The sequence below is a fragment of the Chiloscyllium plagiosum genome, chromosome 10 (genome assembly GCF_004010195.1).
Source record: "Chiloscyllium plagiosum isolate BGI_BamShark_2017 chromosome 10, ASM401019v2, whole genome shotgun sequence".
Lineage (NCBI taxonomy): Eukaryota > Metazoa > Chordata > Chondrichthyes > Orectolobiformes > Hemiscylliidae > Chiloscyllium > Chiloscyllium plagiosum.
Window position 1 is genome coordinate 65,399,300 of NC_057719.1, and position 11,121 is coordinate 65,410,420.

Sequence of the window (11,121 nt, forward strand, 5' to 3'; positions counted from 1 at the left end):
AAGGAGCAAGGAGGAATAGAGAGACAATGAAGCTTAAGGGAAGAACTCCAGAGCTTAAGGCCTTAGTTTAGGTTCAGTTATATGGCCTGGAATCATGGCATGAAACTACTATTTTGTTTTACCTTATCCCCATCTGGGGAGAAAATTATTTGTTCCAAATGTTTAGAATTATCCCCACATGCGGACAGTGGTGTTTGTTCTAATAGACTGCTATTATACTATTAAACTAGAGGTGGGAGAAAGTGAGGACTGCAGATGCTGGAGATCAGGATCGAGAGTGTGGTGCTGGAAAAGCACAGCAGGTCCGGCAGCATTTGAGGAGCAGGAGAATCGACGTTTCGGGCATAAGCCCTTCATCAGCTCTTAAGCTACTGCTGAGCTTTGCTCGACCTGCAAATCTCCATTGTTGTTTCCATGATGCACCCTTCTCGTATCAGTTAGCCAAGTGACATATTTTACTTTCCAAGGAGATGTAAATATACAAGACTGATATGATTACGAATTGGATTGATGCCATTACAATGATTTATGGAGTTTCTCAGTGACCCAAAGTCGTTTATAGCAACATGTACTGTCCTCAGAATTACTCTTCTTTCATGGAATGAAAAATTGACATCTTTATAGCCAATACTGAGTGATACAGCGAATAGGAGTCATTTTTGGAAATTACTATATTGCCAAGTCTGTCTATTTAAAATATAAAGAGTAGTGCCAGGAATGTGTTTGTACTCCTTTTGAGCATTTCAAAAAAGTAACCTTCTTACGAAGGACTTTGTTTGAAGATTGCAAGCAACTGTGTTACAAAATGTGTTGTGACTCACTGCTTTTGGCATTGAATTTGACATTCTGGCTGCTCTATGTTCTAAGCCTAAATGCCATTTTTCATCTGTTCAAACTCCACCTGATTAAATAACCAATGAGTTTCCTCCTGGATCTTCAAGTCTTCTACAGTGTTGCAAAATTACAATGAAGGAAAATGGTTATATGAATCCAATGCCAGACCCTTTGGAGGCTAGGTACTTTGCATGGAAGAATGCAAGGGTTCTTTGCCATCTGCTGTCAACATGGGGTTCAGTTAGTGAGAAATTGGTTTGAAATTACATTTGCTGACACTCTGACCCTTCCACTGAAGTTGAGATTTCCCAACACAGTGCTTACCCCAATCTAATCTGGAGCTGTGCTAATAGAAGACAATCTTCACAAGAATTATTTCTTCGAATCATCATTTGGAAGTAAGACAGGTAAATACATCAATTCAAATTATACATTCCATTGTATAATTCTTTGGTAACGTGTCGAATAAAATATGAATTTTTGCATAGATGTTTCAAACAATTTACAGATATATAATATAGATATAATATACAAATATACATATTATGGCAGTGCATCAAGTTCATAATTTAGGTTAACTGGGATTCCACAAGTTTAACTCTCCATTTAGGTGTAAAAAGGCTGACTTTGAAACCAGTGGTTGGATCGGACTTCACCTATGTAATGGGCTTCTGGGTTGGATATTTTCTGACAGGACTTTTTTTATTAGCTTTATTTGCAAAACAGCTACTTGAACAGAAAATATGCAGCTATGATATTGTGCCCTAAAATTGGCCAATGAAGCTTTTGCTAATGATTATTGGCAAATTTGCAGTTTAAAGATAGTAAGTTCACCATATTGATTTGTGGTCTCAACAGCTAAACACAAACATCCCAGTGCTGCTGGGGAATATGCATAAATTCTGTGGTGTGTTACTGGGAAGAGCTGATATTCATCAGAGCACGTCCTGGACCTTGATGTCACCTGGTTCCTCAATCCATCCTGTCTGCTGCCAATCCATCCTCAGTCGATGTCTGAATGTCATGATGTGTTTGTGATCAATAGGATATACAGAGTAAGCAGCAATCCAGCTCTCCACATACAGCATTAGAGAAGTGACAGACTCTTACTCCCCCGTCCATCATTTTATTACCATAAATTCTATCCTCCTTCTGAAGCAAGACCACATGAGGTATTGCAACCAAGGTTTTGGACTCTCTGTCAATCCAGAAAGCTTATATGGAAATGGTAAGTACGCCTTGAAATTCACTATGTTTGTAGATTTCTCTTTCACTAAGAATGGAGAAGACTGGTCATTGAACATATGCAAGGTTATGTGAGTAGGATATTTTACTGATGAGAGTTAAAACAAGAACTCTTTATGACTGTATGGAATTGGGGCTACACACTGATCAGCCATGATCTTATTGAATGGTTGAGCAAGCTCAAGGGATTGAATGGCCTATACCTGCACCTATTTAATATGGTATTGTTTTCACTCATTACTAAATTCTTCACCAGACATGGGAGTCTAGTCTATTTTATATGCAAGTTAATGTGCAGATTTAACTATCCCTACAATTGTCCCCTGAAGTCAGATCTAGGGAGGAACTGACATTGTTTAATTTGCCATAATGTGCTGAGGTAATTAATTTGTCATGTCTAACATCAATAAAAATACTGTTTAAGTTTTCTAAAGACTTGATTTAGAATTAAGATTAATCTGACTCAATTTCCTGCTTCCTCCTGTACTATACCCTGTAAATTAGAACTTGCTGCCTTAGGGTGGCTGTTCTTTTGCTTTCTACAATTCTTGAGAATTTATTATTACTGTTTGTATTTTAGTGCAGTGTGAAACAGCTCAGTTCTTCCTACATAGCGGTCCTAAATTATTGCAAACTATATTGGTCCACACGAATCATTGTATGATTCAAGTTACTTTTCAAGTCATTGTCATGCAGTTTATAATTAGTAGAAATATTCTTCCTGAATGTGTACAATGCAAAAACACCAAGACTGCTTTCCTCTATAAGATACACCTTGACTTGTTGCAGGTTTGCTGGAAGCTATAGTAAAGAACCAATGATTGTACTTCCCTGGGCAATGTATTTTCTGTGATAATAACCACATCGCTCCTGGTTTAGGTGGAGGTAGGAAACATCCTGCTGGAAGACCCTTGGTGAATGAGTCATCCTGTTGACAGTCAGAATGGGTGCTGAGGAATTCAATTCTGTGGCCATAGAATCTTAAAACATTGACCCTATTCCCATTCTTTGAAGGAGATACTCATGAATACCACACTTTAGTATTTTTCACATAACTCCACAAATTAATCCTCTTCATAGAGTCACAGAACCATAGAGATATACAGCATGGAAACAAACTGTTCAGTCCAACTCATCCATGCCAACTAGATATCCCACATTAATCTAGTCCCATTTGCCAGCACTCAGACCATGAACAGATCCAATTTCTGATTCAACCACATGGTCTGATTGCATGATCCAGATTTCATTTGCTCTCACTCTCATTCTCTGAGATGTGATTTTCACAATCTTAAGTGTCAATTGATAATCTAATGCTAAATTCTTGCAGTAATCAATACTTGCTCTGATGATCTTTACATTGACATTTGGAGTAAAATGATACATTAACTTGTGAAATGATCTAGTACTAATTAGAGTCTTACTAGCATAATGCAGGTTGCAACTTTATAAAACCTTTGCTGTGTTTAAGGTTGTAAGTCTGTTGTGAATTGATCACTTTATAGAGTCACAGAGTCATAGAGATGTACAGCATGGAAACAGACCCTTCAATCCAACCCGTCCATGCTGACCAGATATCCCAACCCAATCTAGTTCCACCTGCTAGCACCTGGCCCATATCCCTCCAAACCCTTCCTATACATATATCCATCCAAATGCCTCTTAAATGTTGCAATTGTACCATCCTCCACCACATCCTCTGGCAGCTCATTCCACACATGTACCATCCTCTGCGTGAAAAAGTTGCCCCTTAGGTCTCTTTTATATCTTTCCCCTCTCATCCTAAACTTACGCCGTCTAGTTCTGGATTTCCCCACCCCAAGAGAATAAATCTTTGTCTATTTATCCTATCCATGCCCCTCATAATTTTGTAAACCTTTATAAAGTCACCCCTCAGCCTCCGACGCTCCAGGGAAAACAGCCCCAGCCTGTTCAGCCTCTCCCTGTAGCTCAAATCCTCCAACCCTGGCAACATCCTTGTAAATCTTTTCTGTACCCTTTCAAGTTTCACAACATCTTTCTGATAGGAAAGAGACCAGAATTGCCCGCAATATTCCAACAGTGGCCTAACCAATGTCCTGTACAGCCGCAACATGTAGTTTTGCACCATTTTTAAACCTCTGACAGGTCTGTTTTGTGCATGTTTATTGGTTGTTTTCTGTGTTTAATTGAAATTCAGTCAGAATCCAATCACATTCACATACATAGGTTGGCGTGGGGTGGGAGGCTAGCGAGGCGGAGCTGCAATATTATTTCTGTTTTTATTGCAAGTTTTAAAGACTATCCTCCTAAGGAATGCAACAAGAGAATATGTTTGTTATTATACAATTACAAATTGCATTAAATCAAAATAAAAATTGTGATGGATTTATTCATAGATTTCAGCTGTAGGCTTGGTTGTGTAATTGGCATAAACAATTTCAAGAGAGTACATTTTTTTGCACTAAAGAGCTTCAAACCAAATTTATCCATGTTCTATAAACTGTTTCAAAACATATCCTTTCCAAAGTATTCCTGGTATTCTTTGCTTCTGTGTTTAAATAGACATTTTAAAGTTACTGACTGCTGCTATCTTTGTTGGAAGCTTTTAAAAAAAATTGTAAAGGAAGTTATGGATACATGGTCATCATTTGTATGAAGATTTCCATGATTTGTAGTTTCTGAATGCAATACAAAATATCCTTGGATAAACAGCGTTTTATATTAAATCATGAAGCCTGAAGACAGAACTAGGGAGTTTATTTTATGCAACACAGAAGTAGATTCTGTTTGATGTAATTGGCTGTAATTTGCTCACAGCATTCCAGCTGTTTTGAATAAATATGCTTGAGTCATGACGCTGCCCATTTAATTATTTTTGTGATTTCTTTTCTTCTTGTTTTGGTGGAATAATTTAGCAAAACTTGTTAGTTACAGAGCATCTTGTTGGAATGCAGTCTCTTGGCTGGATTTAGCTGTTGCTGGTGATAAAACGATGTCTTATATTAAGTAATATACAAAGCAGCTTTCCTTCCACTGAATGCTCTTGGGGCAAATCAGGGTTTACCAGTAGCAAGTAACAACAAGTGAATTGCATTACTCCTTCAGAACTCTTTCAGCTGAACATTGCCACCAAATAGTAGAAGCAATGTTGGGCATTAGCTGCTTAAAGATTTTATTTCATACTTTTTGCCCAATTCTTCCATTGCTGTGTTATTTGGTGTGTGCTCTTTTTCTTTAGTGGGTCAATGGGTGTCCATTTCATAGGCATTATAATGTCTAATGGGGGACAAAGATTCCCTGGTACATTCCCCAAAGCATATTCCTAACCACTCAGTTAACTTATCAACAAACCAGCTCCCTTTTTTTCATGCAGTTTTAAATTGTTGTTCCTTTTAGAATTTGGCATTATTGCATCTGAGTAGATAAGTGTAAAGTGAAAAGCTTCAAAAGCATGTCTTTTTGTTTATCAGCAATGCTTAATTTCTACATTACCAAGTGACTATTTCTTGGAATACTGGGAAGATGTTTCATGTTGTGGACTAATCTCAAACTAAGGAGTTGAGTTTAAAAGTAAGGTGTCTCCCATTTAAGACAGAGATGAGCAGGGATTTATATTCTTAAAAGGCCATTAATCTTTGGAATAATTTGGTGGAGAGAGCAGTGGAATCTGAGTCATTGGGTATATACAAAGCATAGACATGGGAATCATTGATTATGGGCAGGAGTGTGAAGTTAAGGCCACAATCATTTCAGTCATGATCGAATAGAATGATGGTGGAAGGTTCAATGGGCAGACTGTTGATCCCTAATATCCACGATCTCATAATCTGCTGCTCTAATAGGAATTCCCCTCGGATATGGCAGGATTTGTAAAACAAGCACAGCCTACTTAGAATCAAAGCAAACAAACTCTGGCATTATCTGTGAAGAGAGAGCAGTGAACACTTTGAGTCCAGTGACGCTACTTCAGAATTAACTTAGTATTATACCTGTTTCTAGATGAGGCAGGAGGAGGAGTGACCACCAACAGGAGACCATTTCCTCCTGTGGAGATTAGTGAGCAATTCTCCAACCCAAACACCTGCAAAGAACAGTGTGTCAGATCTCTGTGTCGTACTAAGAACATTCTCACAGAAGTCTGCAAGCTCTTGCAACCAGACCTGCAATCTCAGAGCAGGGCAAAGCTGACCATGTCCATGAATATTGATGCAGCATGCACTTACCAGACAAATGCAAACAAAGTTTGCAGTATATCTCAGTTTACCATCTATTACTATTGCAAAAGGGAGGCTGGGAACATTTCACTGCCCCTTAGCAGAAAGCAGACCAAATACTGCAGGCTTAGCCATGATGTAAAACCCCATCAGATACATGCCAATAACTTTGAAAGAAGTATCTGTTGACTCTGAGATGAACTGAAAGAGAAATGGCTTCCCCTGCTCTGATATCTAGTTTGTATGACCATTCATAAAGAATTGTACCATCAATGCCCAGTTTTACGCCCACAATGCATTCATTTTGTGATGGTCTGCTTTGCACATTTCATATGAGTCACAATTGCAATCCAGAGTTTGGCCATTGTGAGCCAAGGGCTATCACCTGAAAACAAGGCTGATAAATCTGCGAGAATTCTTTGAGGAAGTAACGAACAGGTTAGATCAAGGTGAGCCAATGAATATTATCTACCTGAACTTCAAGAAGGCCTTTGACAAGGTGCTGCGCAGGAGGCTATTGAGTAGGATAGGGGCCCATGGTGTCAGAGGCAAGGTGCTAGCCTGGATAGAAGCTGGCTGTCTAGCAGATAGCAGAGAGTGGTGATAAAAGGGTTATTCTCAGGATAGCAGCCAGTGACAAGTGGTGTTCCACAAGGCTCAGTGTTGGGACCATAACTTTACACTTTAAACATTAACAATCTGGATGAAGGAACTGAGGACATTCTGGCTAAGTTTTCAGATGATACAAAGATAGGGAGAGGGTCATGTAGCATTGCAGAGGCAGGGAGGCTGCAGAAGGATTTGGACAGGTTAGGAGAGTGGGCAAAAAAGTGGCAGATAAAGAACAATGTGGGAAAGTGTAAGGTCATACACTTTGGTAGGAAGAACAGAGGCATGGACTAATTTCTAAATGGTGAGAAAATTCAGAAGTCTGAAGTGCAAAGAGACTTGGGAGTTCTAGTCCAGGATTCTGTCAAGGTAAACTTGCAGGCTAAGTCAATAGTTTGGAAGGCACATGCAATGGTGGCATTTACTTCGAGAGGACTTGAATATAAAAACAGGGATGTACTTCTGAGTCTTGTGTGCAGTGTTGACCCCCACATCTCAAAAAGGATGTATCGGCACTGGAGCATGTTCTGAGGAGGTTCATGAGAATTGTCCCAGGAATGAAAAGCTTAACATATGAGGAATGTTTAAAGATGCTGGGTCTATATGGAGTTTAGAAGGAAAAGGGGGGATCTAATTGAAACAGAATACTGAATGATCTGGAGAGAGTAGATGTTGGGAGGATGTTTCCGTTAGTAGGATCGACTCGGACCCAAGAGCACAGCCATAGAGTAAAGGGAATACCTTTTAGAACGGGGTTAAGGAGAAACTTCTTCAGCCAGAGGGTGGTGAATCTGTTGAATTCACTGCCACAGAAGGCTGTGGAGGCCAGTTCATTGAATATATTTAAGACTGAAATAGATAGATTCTTGATTGTGAAGGGGATTAAGGGTTACGGGGAGAAAGCCACAATTGAATGGCAGGAGAGACAAAAAGTCTGCAGTTGCTAGAATCCAAGGTCGGCCAGCAGGAGGCAGCATCAGGAGATAGAGAAGTTAATATTTCAGGTGTAACCCTTCTTAAGAACTGTTGACTTCTTCACCTCCTGATGCTGCCCATGATTGAATGGCAGAGCAGACTTGATGGGCTGAATGGCCTAATTTCTGTTCCTATATCTTATGTTCTTATGATCTTACATCTCCTGCATGGCTCCTGTTTCTCACTTCCATTGTGAAAATCTGTCCCGAGGTATCTGCACCTGCTTAATGGTGGAATGAAGTGTCTGCATATTTTTCACAATGGATGACTGGGATTGAGTCTGTCTTGCATACAAGCTCATTGGGTTTCTCGTTAAGTGCAGCATTAATTATTTTCCTATATAGTGAATGAAGGGTTTGCTGTGGGCTTTATTGAATTGGTTAGAATTGATGAACTGGCTAAATGTCAAAGCCAGATCCACTCAACGTAATTATATTTCAGGTCACAGAAGAGATTTTAAACTTTGCTTTCAAAAATTCAGTTTACAGCCAAAGCAGAATTGAATGCAAATGTGAACAAATGTGCATTTACAAACTGTGCAGACGCTCAGAAAGCCATTCACTCTGCCTTGCCACCGCCCACTCGACTGGCAGCCATTTAGTGAAACTGAACTGTTTGCATGCACTCTCGTGTACGTGTCTGTTGACTTAAAATTTGCTGACTTCTTTGTGCAATTGGTGACCTTAATTTCCTGATGAGACTGCAGGAAGGACTCGACTGAAGTCCTCTCATGAAAATATAAAAAAATAAGAAAAAATGTCTTGAGGGTTTTTTCAATCAAAAGTCTAGGAGGTCATCAATGGAAAATAAGACAGTACTGAGTCTTCCATCAACTTCACACATCAAACATGTGCCTGTCCTTTTATGGTTGGAAGAGGTTTAAATATTTGGGTGTGTTGCCCTGTTGTCAGGACAACATTAGTATTCAACTAAAGTCTGGATGCCTTGATTTACATCAGGATGGTTGTGCAGTATGGCCAACTGTAATTGTTTTGTATTTTATACCCCTGTAGAGTATAGAAACTACAGAAAGCAGAGAATAAGATGCTGAAATCTATCTGGTCATTTCCAAAGCTTAATCCCTGCAATTAACATTTTCTAGATTATCTATCCAAATCTCCCTTTAAGTGTTTCCAAATTCAGTGCTCCATCAGTGACAGCCCATTCCAATATGTTGGAGACATAGAGCATAGAGTAGTTAAATCCAAACTGCCCAATTTCCATCTTCTGAGCTTCAGCCCTTGACTCTAGTTCCAGTGTTTGTGTAGTTCATTGTGCTTTTCGACACTGCCTCAATTCTAGCCATGCAATGGTGACCGAAATTATAACGTGTTCAGTAGGTTTGCTGTTCCAATGCCTTGTGCCAATATGAACTCAGTTCTGGGCAATTGTATCCCCATTCCCTTGACAATACGTCCCAAAGACTATCTTGTTTTCCTTATGCCAACAGCACAGTGCATTACTAATTTCACAGAGTACAACAAACCCAGATCCTTTTAAAAACTAAAAGAGCTTTGGATGCTGTAAATAAGAAACAAAAAGAGAAATGGCTGGAAAAGCTCAGCAGGTCTGGCAGCACCTGTGCAGAGAAATCAGAGTTAACGTTTCAGGTTGGGTGACCCTTCGTCAGAACTTCAATTCAATGCAACTTTTTAAAAAAAGGTTTTGTGATTTACACATGAAAGAAGTGAAACTATCACGGTATTCTAACAGACAAAAGGCTTAACAGACAATCAATTTTTCAATATATAATTTCAGATACATCACACTGTAAATTTTTGCTATAAATTCTGTGTGTTAGGATTGAGCCCTCCACTACCACCTGATGAAGGAGCGACGCTCCGAAAGCTAGTGTGCTTCCAGTTAAACCTGTTGGACTACAACCTGATGTTGTGTGATTTTTAACTTTGTTATTCTTACTTTTTTAAATCTCACTTCTTCAGTTTCAAACTTAACTTTTTAAATTCATATATGAACATTCAAGACCACCCTGTGGATAAGATAAGCATTTACAGGGCCTGACAATCTTCTCTGATAGTTATTCTAACTTGTCTTTTGGTTACCCATGCCATTGGAGCATTCTTCATTTCCCCCGAGTGTCTTTAATTTGTTCTGAGCTCTAAACACAGTACACATTCATGGAAGTTGAAATCAAGTTCCACACTATCCAGTGATGGAAGCAACTGACTATCAGCTTTCATGAATAGTCACTGGGTGTATAACTCAGACCAAAAATAAGGAAGATTGAAAGAGTTGAAGTGTGCTGCGATGCTGTCGGTCATGTGATGGAAGCAGCCAATCTCACGGCGAGGAGAATTAGTTACATTCCTAGAGATTAGATTCTTGGAATCGAGTAACAAGTGAATTGCAAGGTTGTCCGTCAACTTTATCTACCATCTTCCTGGTAGTTGCTTGTTGCAGCAATAATAGTGATAATTGCAGCAATCAATTACTAACAATTAGTCTGCAACAACCTTGAATACAACAGACAAGAAGGAGCTGGAGCATGCCATTTGGCACTATGAAGCTGCTCTGTCTTTTGATAAATTCATGACTGATCTGTCTGTACCTCTAAAGCACTTTCCTAAAGCCCACTTTCGACCTGAAAAATATTTGCATTTAAATGGATCTGCACCTTCTGCTGCCATTTCTGGTGAAAGACTGGGGATTGAAACTGGCTTTCCCATCAAGTTCTCATCAATTCCTTTAGAAAAATTACTTGCAGCTTTGCCATACGTATTTGTTAAATTCATTAAGCAATGGGGGTGGCACAGTGGCACAGTGGTTAGCACTGCTGCCTCACAGCGCCAGAGACCCGGGTTCAATTCCCGCCTCAGACGACTGACTGTGTGGAGTTTGCACGTTCTCCCCGTGTCTGCGTGGGTTTCCTCCGGGTGCTCCGGTTTCCTCCCACAGTCCAAAGATGTGCAGGCCAGGTGAATTGGCCATGCTAAATTGCCCGTAGTGTTAGGTAAGGGGTAAATGTAGGGGTATGGGTGGGTTGTGCTTCAGCGGGTCGGTGTGAACTTGTTGGGCCGAAGGGCCTGTTTCCACACTGTAAGTAATCTAAAAAATCTAATTCAGATCTCGACACACTGATGTGATGAAGAGCAAAGAAGCAGAATCTGGATCAGTGGTGCTGGAAGAGCACAGCAGTTCAGGCAGCATCCGAGGACAGGCAAAATCGACGTTTCGGGCAAAAGCCCTTCATCAGGAATAAAGGCAGAGAGCCTGAAGCATGGAGAGATAAGCTAGAGGAGGG

General features: G+C 39.8%; 1 long non-coding RNA gene across 2 annotated transcripts in view; it reads left to right on the forward strand.

The window, feature by feature from the left end:
* The first annotated feature begins 300 nt into the window (after positions 1-300).
* Positions 301-11,121, forward strand: part of LOC122553723 — a 56,461-nt gene continuing 45,640 nt past the window's right edge. Inside the window, exons 1-2 of one of the 2 annotated variants that reach the window (XR_006312806.1) lie at positions 301-1,241; positions 1,880-2,062. This is a non-coding gene — a long non-coding RNA (uncharacterized LOC122553723). Of the gene's footprint in view, positions 1,242-1,626; positions 2,063-11,121 lie in introns of those variants that run through there. The other variant, XR_006312805.1, reaches the window with a different exon arrangement.